The sequence below is a fragment of the Oncorhynchus masou genome, unplaced genomic scaffold (assembly GCF_036934945.1).
Source record: "Oncorhynchus masou masou isolate Uvic2021 unplaced genomic scaffold, UVic_Omas_1.1 unplaced_scaffold_973, whole genome shotgun sequence".
NCBI classification, from domain to species: Eukaryota; Metazoa; Chordata; class Actinopteri; order Salmoniformes; family Salmonidae; genus Oncorhynchus; species Oncorhynchus masou.
Window position 1 is genome coordinate 83,701 of NW_027016239.1, and position 12,696 is coordinate 96,396.

Consider the following 12,696-nt stretch of genomic DNA (forward strand, 5'->3'; position numbering starts at 1 on the left):
CATCCTGACTCACACACAGACACACACACACACACAAAGATGGCATCCCAAATGGCACCCTATTCCCTATATATGTATATATATGTTGGGAAGGAGGTGCCCCAAAAGGCCAAAGATTACCTGCAACAACCTGAGTGAAGAAAACTATTGAACAGATTAAATCAAATCTGAACACCGTTTATGTAGTGAATTAATGCATGGTTACGTCATTTTGGGTCACAGCTTTATGACTGCGCTTAATACGTCACAAGAAAAACGCTTGTTTGGAGCCGGACTGGTGGTATCATATTTTCACTGGTTGTAGCTCAATAACGAACGTGATGTGCTTTTTATATCTTACTGACTGAGTAATGGTTGTATCGCTGGTTGGTTGGACGTTTTACATAGATAGACCAACATGATATCAATAGGAAGAAACCATTCCTTGACAAATATTTTGTTGTATTATTGTTTTACTTTGAGTAACATTAAGGGACCACAATAGAAACCGTTTACTTTATTGTGTTGTCCCTGGCATGACACGTTTTATTTAATTAAACGGGTTTTATTATTTTATTAAACTGTCCAATCAAATATATCTAACTTTCTATCTAACTCACATGAGCTGTTGAGGACTCCTTTGTCATCACATTTCAGGCACAAGCCAGCAGGTGGAAGGAAGTGTCTTTAAATGCAGCACTGCCTTTAACGCACTTCATGGTCTGCGCAACAGTATCTTTGTGGTTGTGAAAGTGATTAATCCAAATGCGGAAGTTCAGTACATTTGTTTTGGTTTAGCAAGCTAGCTTCTCAAGTCTTGGCTAAAGTGTTGTGCAATATTGGAGGAAAAGTGTCGTTACTGACATTTTGTATTGTGCTTGATTATCCTCTAGTAGTTTGACAAGTTTGTACTGAGCATCAACATGATCACCCGAATAGTTTAGAAAGATGTGGTTCAGAGGTTCAAGAGTTTGACTCCTGAGTTCAGGCTAACAATGGCATTGTTGCTGTCATTATAGTATTGTAATGAAACAGACAGGGAGCAGGTCTCGAACCCTCGGACCTTCTAGCCCGAGGTCCGGCGCGCTATCGACTGTGCCGCAAAAGCATGCTCGTGCGACAGAGTCCATTTCCGCGCTTATAAACCCAGGTTCGTTACAGTATCATCAGTTTTGTTCAGTCACTACATATTTCGGTTTATCAGAAGATGTCTAAAGTCTTGGAACTACAGTTTTTGCCAATGGGCATGGTACCTTAGCAAGGAGGGGTTGAGTGACTCAAGAATCATGCTCAGTAGCAAGCTAGCCACTTTGAATGGGTCTGTTGTAACGTTATCTAGCGTGCTACAACGTGTAGCTAACGTTAATGACGTAACATATTGTGCCAGTCGGCTTCAGCAGCAAGCTTGAGCACAACACATCAATGCCGCTGATGTCTGTCAACCCGATAATATCCGTTTAATCCTCTCCTCTTCCAAGCTCATCACATACTCCTTCCACCACCAGACAGAGACCCAGATACTCCTCAGCATTGGGGTTCTGGTGATCCTCTGTGGTGGGATTGAGAAGAGTGTGGGCACTGTTTGGTTCCTCCTCATGTTTCAGCTGCTCTCTATCAACACAGGGGTGTTGTACACAACCGTGGGCCTGGTACTGTTTGGTGCATCTGCCCAGAATCAAGTGGAGGGTTAGTTCCTGTATCCCCCTCCCTTATGGGTATGGCCACAGTGTACTCACTTATGGTTAAGGGCTTTCTTTTTTGGGGTCAGTGTACCCATGTTAGCCCTGGCCTGGCTGTTTCTGCTCATAGTAACACTTTTGGTCCCACACTCTCTTCCTCTGCAACCCCATCATAGCAGGGGGATCTCTATCCTTACTCCAACCTTATTGTGGTTGAAAATAACTGTGATACACTGCAGTATGTCACAGCTTTAAGTGGGCTTAATAGTGTAGTTAAGTGGTAATATGTTTATGTGCGGCGCTGTGGTCTAAGGCACTGCATCTCAGTCTACAGTCCCTGGTTCGAATCCAGGCTGTATCACATTTGGCCGTTATTGGGAATCCCATAGGGCGGTGCACAATTGGCCCAGCTCTGTCCGGGTTTGGCCAGGGTAGGCCATCATTGTAAATAAGAATTTGTTCTTAACTGACTTGCCTAGTTAAATAAAGGTTCAATTAAAATAAATAATATGCTTGAAATGTGTGCAAGCTGAACATAACGGGATTTTTGTTTGGAAAATCTACCATCACTGTAAGACCACATTCTGCTTATCTTGCTCTGGTGAAACATACGGAAGGGGCTGGAACCCACTTCTAGACAAATCTGATGCTGGAGCATCAGTTTAGATAAGAAGATGCCTTTCAGGCTGCTGAGGGACAGCTTTGGTTTTAGAAGTTTTTCTTTCCTCCGGTCAGATAAATAGTCCAATGAAATGAAATCCGCATCCTCATGGCCCTAAAACACACTTTTGCAGTTTTGTATCACCTTTCAATTATTGTAAATTCTGGAGGGGAGCAAAAAGAGTGTAGTTTGATGTCATCTTTAGAAAATAAGGTAGTGGGGGGGGTACAGGTGTCACTACAGACCTGGGTTCAATATCAGGCTGTGTCATGTCTCCACTACAGACCTGTCCCCAGTGAAAGTTGGCCCCGGGAGTCCCATGAACATTGATGTCCTGCTGACCTTACATCAATAGCTGGACGGACGGTCCACCCACATTGAGTGCAGCTTCACCTTAAGCATAGCAGTGGGTAACGTCACGAACATGAACACAGCTGCAGCCACAGTCAAGGCCATGGACATAGTCACCCGACACAGTCATTGGCAGACATCTGCCTCCAAACCAGCAGTCACTGGGCTCAAAAATGGCTCAACATCTAAATTCTCTTGTGCAGTCTGTCTGTCAATTACCCCAGAGTTTCACAGCAAATCATGACCGATTATGGTTCACAAAGGCATGGCACCAGTGTCTTCATTGACAGATTGATAACATAAAAACTGGATTGAATGACAGAGGTCATGATTTGTTATACGTTAAATTAATATACTTGGACATGGGGTTTGAGGTAGTGCTTAAAAGGTACACGGTTTCTTCACTGATGCTTTTGGTTTGAAGAGTCAATAAAACTCTGAAAGTTCAGGGTCAAATCAATGCAAGAAGGTTTAGATTGTCAGTTGGATGTAAGACCACTCATTTTGGCTTGTACTTTGTGTTGTTCTACAATACATGGTACATATGTCTTGGCACTCTTGATTTATACAACCTTTATAAATCAGGCAATTTATATTACACTGATGTATTCAGTTTTTTTTCCTTAACTACTTTACAGCAATGAAAATGAATTAGCATCCACTCACCAGTAAATTAGATCCATTATATGAAGGATTGTTGATAGATGTCAATGCATCATTCAACATTGTAAATTCTGGAGCAGGGAGCAGTGGTTGAGGTTTTCAAAGTGTGTTTGCTACAAGGGCAGATGATGATGTCATCTTTAGAAACTACATGCATACCATTTCAGTCCTGGCCAACAATGCTTTTTAAGTCTTTAAACGTACATAACGCTGAAAGGAGGAAAAGAGAGGAAAAATCATCCTCATAGAAAAGACTCTAACCTGCCTGAAAGTGAAAGACTATAATAATATTTCATCAGTGTACTGTATGTACATGCATAAGGACAAATCTGACATGAGGCCACTTTGGGATACAAAAACATCTTCCAAGTTTTGATTTTGGGATGAACTATAATACAAGTATTGTTACAGTGCACCAACAGTGTCTGACATTGGCCTTCCTATGTGCCAGTTTGGGGGAAAGGACTTGACCTGCGTCACCATACTCTGGGAGTGCTCAGGAGGATATCAAAAACAGCTTTAAAACACTAACAGTTTCTTTTGGACAGAAAATAGGGTAAATGCTTTGTTTTGAATAATGAAATTGTCACGTTTGCTCCAGCTCCCCAGTATACTTGCTTCCTACCTCCCAGAGTGCTTTGGTTACAGAACTGTTACAGAAATGGAGATTCTGTTGCAAAACTGTAGAACCTTCCCAATTGGTGTCGCAGTCAGAATCGGTTTTTAGTTTCTTGAGGTGAAAATCCTGCAGTTCCATCTGCCCCTGGTCCGCTCCTGAGCCATGATCTCTGTGTTGAAGATCTTGTTGGTATTGTCTCTCCAGCGGAGTCTGGCATACTGACTCACTCTGGAACAAAACCACTTCATATTGTGCACACACACACACTTACTATGCAACAACCTATCTTAAACAGTAAATTCTTATTTGTTATAAGGGCACTGACTGAACAGCTTCTCCTGCCAGCCTACCACTAACTCTCCGGATGAAAACAAAACCAAGATGTTGTGGTCCATATCTAGCCGCCACGAAAATAACATCTCCTCAACTAAGAAGCATCTAACATCTTTCTGTTTCAAAACAGTGTTAACACCTGATTGAGACGGGTCCTTGTAATGGTGACAGCTCAATGCCTCCCCTCTCCTGTTGAGTCAAAACCTGCTGCTGAAGGTGTTGGGAGAGGGCTGCTGTGGAGATTCAGACATTCTGAATAAAAATCCTGTAAACACCATTGCAAATATAATCAAAGTCAGGACAAGTGAAAATGCCATGTTTTCATGGCAAACTCAGGGATCAGGTCAAGAAAAAAAATATACTGGGTGTTTATCATCGTCTGCTTTGAGAGCTAACCTTAGCTAACGGCAGTGTATTTGCCCTGTAATGTCAAAATGCAAGGACTGAAAGCAACACAAACGCCAACTGCAACTTACTTAATTGTAAGGTTTTTGACAGCATCCCGGGAACGATAGACAGCTTCTCCCATGTCGGCGCTCCAGCCGTCTGCCATGTTGTAACATTGGGAACTTTATTGATGGCGAGCTAAGTACAGGTTAGCAACATACACACACACGTGAGCTATGTATACAGCAGCAGGCAATTTTGCCAATTTTGTAGCTAGTAATTTTCACAAGCGTCTGTTCGTTGCATGGTAACAACTGTCTGCCAGTCTGGTTGGGATTCTGGCGAGCAATACAACTATTTATTGGTTCACTACCGCCACCTACCGTGGGATACAGTCCAGAGCAACAGAACAAACCCCCCCACTGATAACAGGTAAGATAATATCAGTATAATAATATTCCATGACAGTATAATAATCTGTCTGACACAAATAACTGCAATTTAGAAATCTTTATTGGAAATGCACGTTTCAAACAGCAAATTCAAGTACAGATGAGTGTAGCTAAATCAGATACAAGCTAATTTAGTTTAAATGTGATGTATTCCTCCAGTCCCAGTTCATTTCTACTATTTTGACATGCTTCAGACCAGATGCATGCTTTCACAATGGTCCTGAATTTGCTTCAGTGACCAGTAATCTCTTTGGTCTTTCATCTGGCCCCTCAAAACTCTTCACTTTGGCCAAAGGAGACCAGTAAGACCCCCCCAATACCAGTGACACTGCCCTAAGGTTGGTGCTGTCCTTTGGTGAGACTGTGGAGACAGAGGTCTTATCTCTCTGTGGTTACTAAAGATGTCATGGCACTTATGGCATGAGTAGAGGTGTTGACCCTGCTTCTCCTGGCTATATTTCCAAGCCTAAGAATGTGAAAGCGCTTCTAAGCACTATGTAAATCCAACTCATTATCATAAGCCACCTGGGTAGGCAGTATGGGGACCAATATCTTTTTTTTCTTAAGAATGATGCATGTCTCAAAATATAAGAACGAGACCAATATAAGTATTTGCTAATCATAGTTCCTGTCTCTGAAATTACATTTGTGTGTGTTGTAGGAGTAACAAATACTCAAAATCTGTGTGTGTTTTACAACAGACCATATACCACGGGTATGACAAAACATTATTTTTACTGCTCTAATTGCGTTGGTATCCAGTTAATAACAGTATTAAGGCACCTCAGATAGCTGCTCTTTCTCTGCTACCTCATTCTATTTCTATAATTTTCTAGTCTCATATTCCCTGGTTATGTTCCACTTCTCCCTCTATTTCCTCACCTCTTCTTTTCCTCTTTCTTGTCCTCCTTACTTCCTCCAACATTTTCCATCTGTTGCATCTTACCGGCCTTCTTTTGCTTCACTACTTTTTTGGCCTTGCACTTCTTTTTCTTATTGACCTTCCCTTCCCGAATATTTTTGACAAGGAGATAAAGTAATGTAGGCTTATGGGTTATCTTCTCTTGAGCTACTATACCTAGAGCTATACTATACTAGAGAAGGACTTACGGGACTTTTACCACTTGATTACCACAGTGGTAATGACTTTCACCACTTGATCAAGTTGTTTATGCAAAATAGCTATTTGTAAATAAACAGTATAACTTGAAGACATGTAATTGTAAATAAATAATAATTGTTGATTTGCTATACTTAGACTAGGGAGTAATTTATGGCTTCTCTTTACTGTGCACAACGACCAATTAATTATAAAAATGTTTTGGTGCTTTTAAATTTTTTTTTGTGACATCCAATTGGTAGTTACAGTCTGTCCCATCGCTGCAACTCCTCTACGGACTTGAGAAAGGCAATGGTCGAGAGCAATGCGTCCTCCGAAACACAACCCTGCCAAGCCACACTGCTTCTATACACAGAAGCCAGCCGCAGCAAAGTGTTGGGAGGAAACTGGCGCTGCAGAGTGCATCAGTTATTTGGAGTAAGGATACAGATCCTGCCTTGTGATGATGACATTGCAGAGTAAGACAGTGTGTGGGACCAAAAATGTTATGAGCAGAAACAGCCAGGGCAGGGCAAACATGGGTACGCTGACCCCCAAAAGAAAGCCCTTAACCATAAGTGAGTACACTGTGGCCATACCCATAAGGGAGGGGGACACAGGGACAAACCCCTCCACTTGATTCTGGGCAGATGTACCAAACACTACCAGCCCCAGAATTGTGTACAACACCCCTGTGCTGATAGAGAGCAGCTGAAACATGAGGAGGAACCAAACAGTGCCCACACTCTTCTCAATCCCACCACAGAGGAGCACCAGAAGCCCGATGCTGAGGAGTATCTGGGTCACTGTCTTGTGGTGGAAGGGGTATGTGATGAGCTTGTGTCACTCAGCCCCTCCTTGCTAACTTACCATGCCCATTGCCAAAAACTGTAGTTCCAAGACTGAAGGCATCCTTTGATAACCTGAGACATGTATTGACAATAAACAAAACAAATGACATGATAATAACAGGATCAATGCCACTCGTTAGCCTCAACTCAGGAGTAAAACTCTTGAACCTCTGAACTACAGTTGTGGAAAATTCTATTCAAAGACTAAGGCAGGGTTTACTTACTGACTTTATTGTCCCCATGGGGAAATTTTGTTGCAGTGTCATGTACACGTTTAAAGTGGCGTTTAAATACAAAACAAAATTTACAATACAACTTTCATAACAGTTACATACCAATAAAACATTTAAAAAATGACTAGCCTGCTGGCCTTACTGATTCGATAGGAACATCAGCCCGAGCTATTTAGGAGGGATATCACACCTGGCACAAATGATTGTTTTGTTCTGTTTTTCTTGCTGAGGGGTGCCCTGTACCTGTGCCCAGTGGGGAGAAGTTCAAAGCCCGGGTAAAAGGGGTGGCTTGGGTCTAAAATGATTTTGTGAGACTTGCGGAGGGCCCTGAGCTTAAAGATCTCATCCAGGCCTGTCTGTTTGACTCCAAGTACTTTGTTTGCTGTGGTGATAATTCTATATTTAACAATGTAATAAACATATTTAATACAAGCAGCTGCAGAGGAGAGCCACCTGTAATTTCACAGCAAGGATGAAATGGTTACATTTCCCTTATATAGTGGGAGGTGATAATACTATCATATTGTATTCACACAAGTGTTTTCTATAAATCAATAGTTCCGGAACACAATGGCCTTGTGTTAGGAAGCAGACATACCAGTAGTCTATGAAACGCATAACACCACAGTCCAACACAGAACATATTCCTTGAGAAGTTACAACAGCTCACCCCACATTCTTCCACCACATCTTTCAAAACTGATTTTTGATGCTCAGTACATATGTCAAACTAATACCAGTGGATAATCAAGCACAATACAAAAATGTCAGTTACGACACCTGTCCTCCAATATTGCACAACACTTTAACTAAGACAGGGTAGATCGAATGCTAAACCAAAGCAAATGTAATGGATTTCCGCATTTTTATTAAATCACGTTCACAACCAAAGTTATTTGATGCGCAGATCATGAAGTGCACTAAGGCAGTGATGCATTTAAAGACACTGCCACCTGCTGGCTTGTGCCTGAAATGTGATGATCAGACTTCTGAACAGCCCATTTGAGTGAGAAAGATATATTTGACAGTTTAGTAAAAAAAATAAAACTGTTTAATAAAATAAAACGTGTCAGGGACAACGCAATAAAATCAACGAATTCCATTGTGGTCCCTTAGTGCTTGTTACTCAATGTGCAAAATTGTTTTTTTGGGGGCAAGGAATGGTTTCTTTCTATTGATATCCTGTTAGCCTATCTATGTAAAAAAAAACATCCAACCAACCATCGATACAACCATTACTCAGTCAGTAGGAAATATACACATCACTTTCGTTATTCAGCTAGCGACAACCAGTGAGAAGACAATACCACTAGTTAGGCTCCAAACAAGCCTTTCTCTTGCGATGTATTATGTGCAGTCATAAAGCTGTGACGTATTATGACGAAACCAAGCATTAATTCCCTACATACACACTGTTCAGATTTGATTTCATCTGTATAATCTCTTTCTTCACTCAGGTTGTTGCAGGTAACCTTTGGCCTTTTGGTGCACAGCCTTCCCAACCTGTATACAGGGTACCACATACACTCAGAGCTCTGGAAAGAATTAACAAATGCTTCTGTAATCAGCATCTCTACATGTATGGCAGAAATTCCATTCCAGTGTCTGTTGATTTCCAACACAGGCACACCTCATTCTACTGAATGGGGTACTGATTAGGTGATCACCTGAACCAAATCTTATTTAATGAGGAAAAGTATAAAAACCACTGCTGTGGTCATCACTATCCTCTTGCAATAGGACCAGCTGGATGTTTAAATCAGTGCTAGTAGTACCTCAAAAGTAATTGGGAATCAAAAAATAACCATTAACCATGCCAGAAGACTTGAAAAGGAAAATTTTGAGTGAGGAAAAGAAGGGCTTCACTGGCAGAGGGATGCAGGATGCTTCCATCCTTAAAATGTCAAAGACAGCAGTTCATTGGGGTGGCAGGTAGCCTTGTGGTTAAGAGCGTTGGACGAGAAACCAATAGGTTTCAAGATCGAATCCCAGAGTTGATAAGGTAAAAATCTGTCATTCTGCCCCTGAACAAGGCAGTTAACCTACAAAAAAAATGGCAAATGCAGCTGAGGTGAAGTGCACGGTGAGGATGGTTTGAAACAGGCTCCTAGGGGCAGGGCTGAAGTTGTGCAAAGCTCGAAAAAAAGCCCTTCATCAATGAGAAGCAAAGAAGTGCCAGGCTGAGGTTTTCAAAAGACCATAGTAGAGGACTGGAGTAAGGTCATCTTCCCCAATGAGTCCAATTTTCAGCTTTGCCCAACACCTGGTCGTCTAATGGTTAGACGGAGACCTGGAAAGGCCTACAAGCCAGTGTTAAATTTGGTGGAGGATGGAATCGGGCAGATTTATCTTTGTGAAGGACGCATGATTCAAGCCACGTACAAGGTTGTCCTGGAAGAAAACTTGCTTCCTTCTGCTCTGACAATGTTCACCAACTCTGAGGATTGGTTTTTCCAGTAGAACAATGCTCCATGTCACACAGTCAAGTCAATCAAGGTGTGGATGGAGGACCATCAGATCAAGACCCTGTCACGGCCAGCCCAGTCTCCAGACCTGAACCCCATTGAAAACTTCTGGAATGTGATCAAGAGGAAGATGGATGGTCACAAGCCATCAAACAAAGCCAAGCTGCTTGAATTTTTGAGCCAGGATGGCATAAAGTCACCCAACACCAACGTAAAAGACTGGTGGCCAAGACGCATGAAAGCTGTGATTGAAAATCAGGGTTATTCCACCAAATAATGATTTCAGAACTCTTCCTAAGTTAAAATATTAGTATTATTCGAGGTCTGACAACACCGCGTCGGTTTTTGTTATTTTGATCAGCAAATAAATGCTCTAAATGACAATATTTGAATTTGGAATTTGGGAGAAATGCCAGTAGTTTATAGAATAAAACAAAAATGTACATTTTACCCAAACACATACCTATAAATAGTAAACCCAGAGAAACGGATCATTTTGCAGTGGTCTCTTAATGTTATACAAATCTGTGTATATACACACTCACACATATATATATATTATATATATATTCATACAATATTGATGGAAATGTTTCCCCCAGAAAGCAATGGATCGTAATAATGAAAGAATCAAAAGAGCTTTAAGACACAGCCCTTACGTGGTAAATATACAATACATGTCTGTTTTGTCCTGTTTTTGTTATATTATCACCTTTTAAATTGAGTGATGTGTTGACGGATGAATCCAATGAGGGTAAACACCCCTGATTCTGTGATGTGGTCAACCGGCAAGGTGCACAGAAGAACAAAGCCTATAAGTCATTTCGAACTGAAATCAGTAACATATGCACATTAGTTATACATTCTGCAATGAGCAAAGCAGTGTATAATTAATTATTTACTGTTTATAGCCAATCATTGTGAGCTGTGGGCAGGACCAGACATCTAGGGACGGATGGAACATCAATCCAGAGCCTCTCAGCCAGGTCATCTCTGCTGTTCCATTAGACACAACAGTTAGATCAATCTGTTGATTCATATGGCCATTTTGATTGGCTTGGTTGAATTGACAATCATCCATTCGAGATGCTAAAGAATCCTATACTATGGAAGGTCTTTAGCCCCACCCCTAATGTTATGCGAGTTTTCAGTTACCCATGTATTATTCACTACTTGTACAACCATGTTGGATTGCCTACATACTCTATATTTCCTTGAGGGTCAATGCCAGTGTATTCTATGGCTGCCATGAGTACATGCCTTTCTCTGTCTCCTCAGTCTGGAAGGGTGACTCGGATAATAGAGAGAGAATATCATGACGTGATCTCATCCTCCATTTCTGATGACTTTTCCATCTACTCCTCCACTGTGAATCGGAGGAAGAAGAGTTGTACCCTACCGTACATGTCTGTTGAGTGACATCACTGTTAGGAGGATGGTCTCTGACATGTTGACTGATACACAGTGTGATGATGAGGATCATGAAAAGAGGACACCACCGCTGAAAGTTGAGGATGAAAAAGTGACAAGTTTGAAGTGAGGGAAATGGACGAGGATGATGACCTGTCTATCTCCTCTTCCCCACTTACACATTTTTGAGTAACTCTTTCACTGAATGTGGAGAATGGACTATGACCAGCTAGCTCTCTGACACACAGCTTGATGATGGCAATGATGCCTCTACTGAGGACAGTCCAGAGCCTCCAAAGGAACCACAAGGACCACTGAAGGACCATCAACTGGTAGGCATCTTTTAAATTTGTGTGTGTGCGTGTCACATCTCAGTGGTTTGACCCTATATCTGTTGAGAGTATTGTGGCCAAGCCCAACATCCTCCTCCCTGCCTCTGTGAGTGACCTGAAGAAGGTGTCACACCAGATGGAGGTGGTCCCCACTGTCCGGCCCTGCAGGCAGCAGCTGGACAAGAAGACACAGTGGACCAACACCAACGAGGAGAGTCTGAGGAGGATCAAAGAGAACCTGACCTCAATAGAACTCAACCTGGAGGAAGGTCTGAAGACGCACAATGACGGTCAGGACATCAATCAAGAGGCAGAAGAAGAATGAGGGGTGCTGTAGAGGATGGATTGCGAAGTGAATGGGGAGGAGAAAGGAGAGACTGAGGGATGAAGACGTGGCTAGGGAGGTCAAGAGGATGGGCGAGCAGGTGAGGGCACTGATCCAAGTGATGAAGAGAAACTGCAGTGAAGATGATCTTAAGGCAGTAGACCTGGACAGTTGGCTGAATGACTTGGAGGTTGAAAGTGGCATTCAAGAAATGCACTGGAGAGATGGCTGAAATTATAGACAGCATGGCAAAAATACAGACCAGTATAGTCGAGAACAGGCTCCTCAAGTCATAAAAAAATAACAATGTCCAGAGCTTTGTAAGTTACTCCTACTTATTGAGTGTAGTCATGTATCTGCAATGTGTATAGAGTAGTTATAAAGTATATCTACAGATTGTTTTTAACATAGCCCTTTCCTGATATTTTACTTTACTTTCTGGTCCTACAAAGCCCAGGGAAGGTCTCTGGTCCTGTGTCTGGCAAGACTAGCCTCTCTGCTCGTGACCTCAGCACCCTGGACCCTGGCTGAAGCCCTACAGGCCCTGCCCTCTGCTGTGGCCCCTCCCTCCCCAGAGAATGTCCCAAGGCCTCGGACTCCTCTCAGCTCTGTCATTATCACTCCGTCCGCTACAGAGAACTTCCAATACCGCCACATGCCTCACCTGGCCCCCATCACCAACCTGAGCCAGACCGGCAGGAAACGGCTCCAGGAAATGGCAGTAGTGGCCCCACAGGTGGGAGGAAATACAAGAAGGGTATATTGGCCACATGTCCTTCTACAGAATCGCAAAGCTCTAGATTTTGCAGATCAAGAGAAGAGAATCCATAAACTTACAATCCTTTATCTCCTTGTCC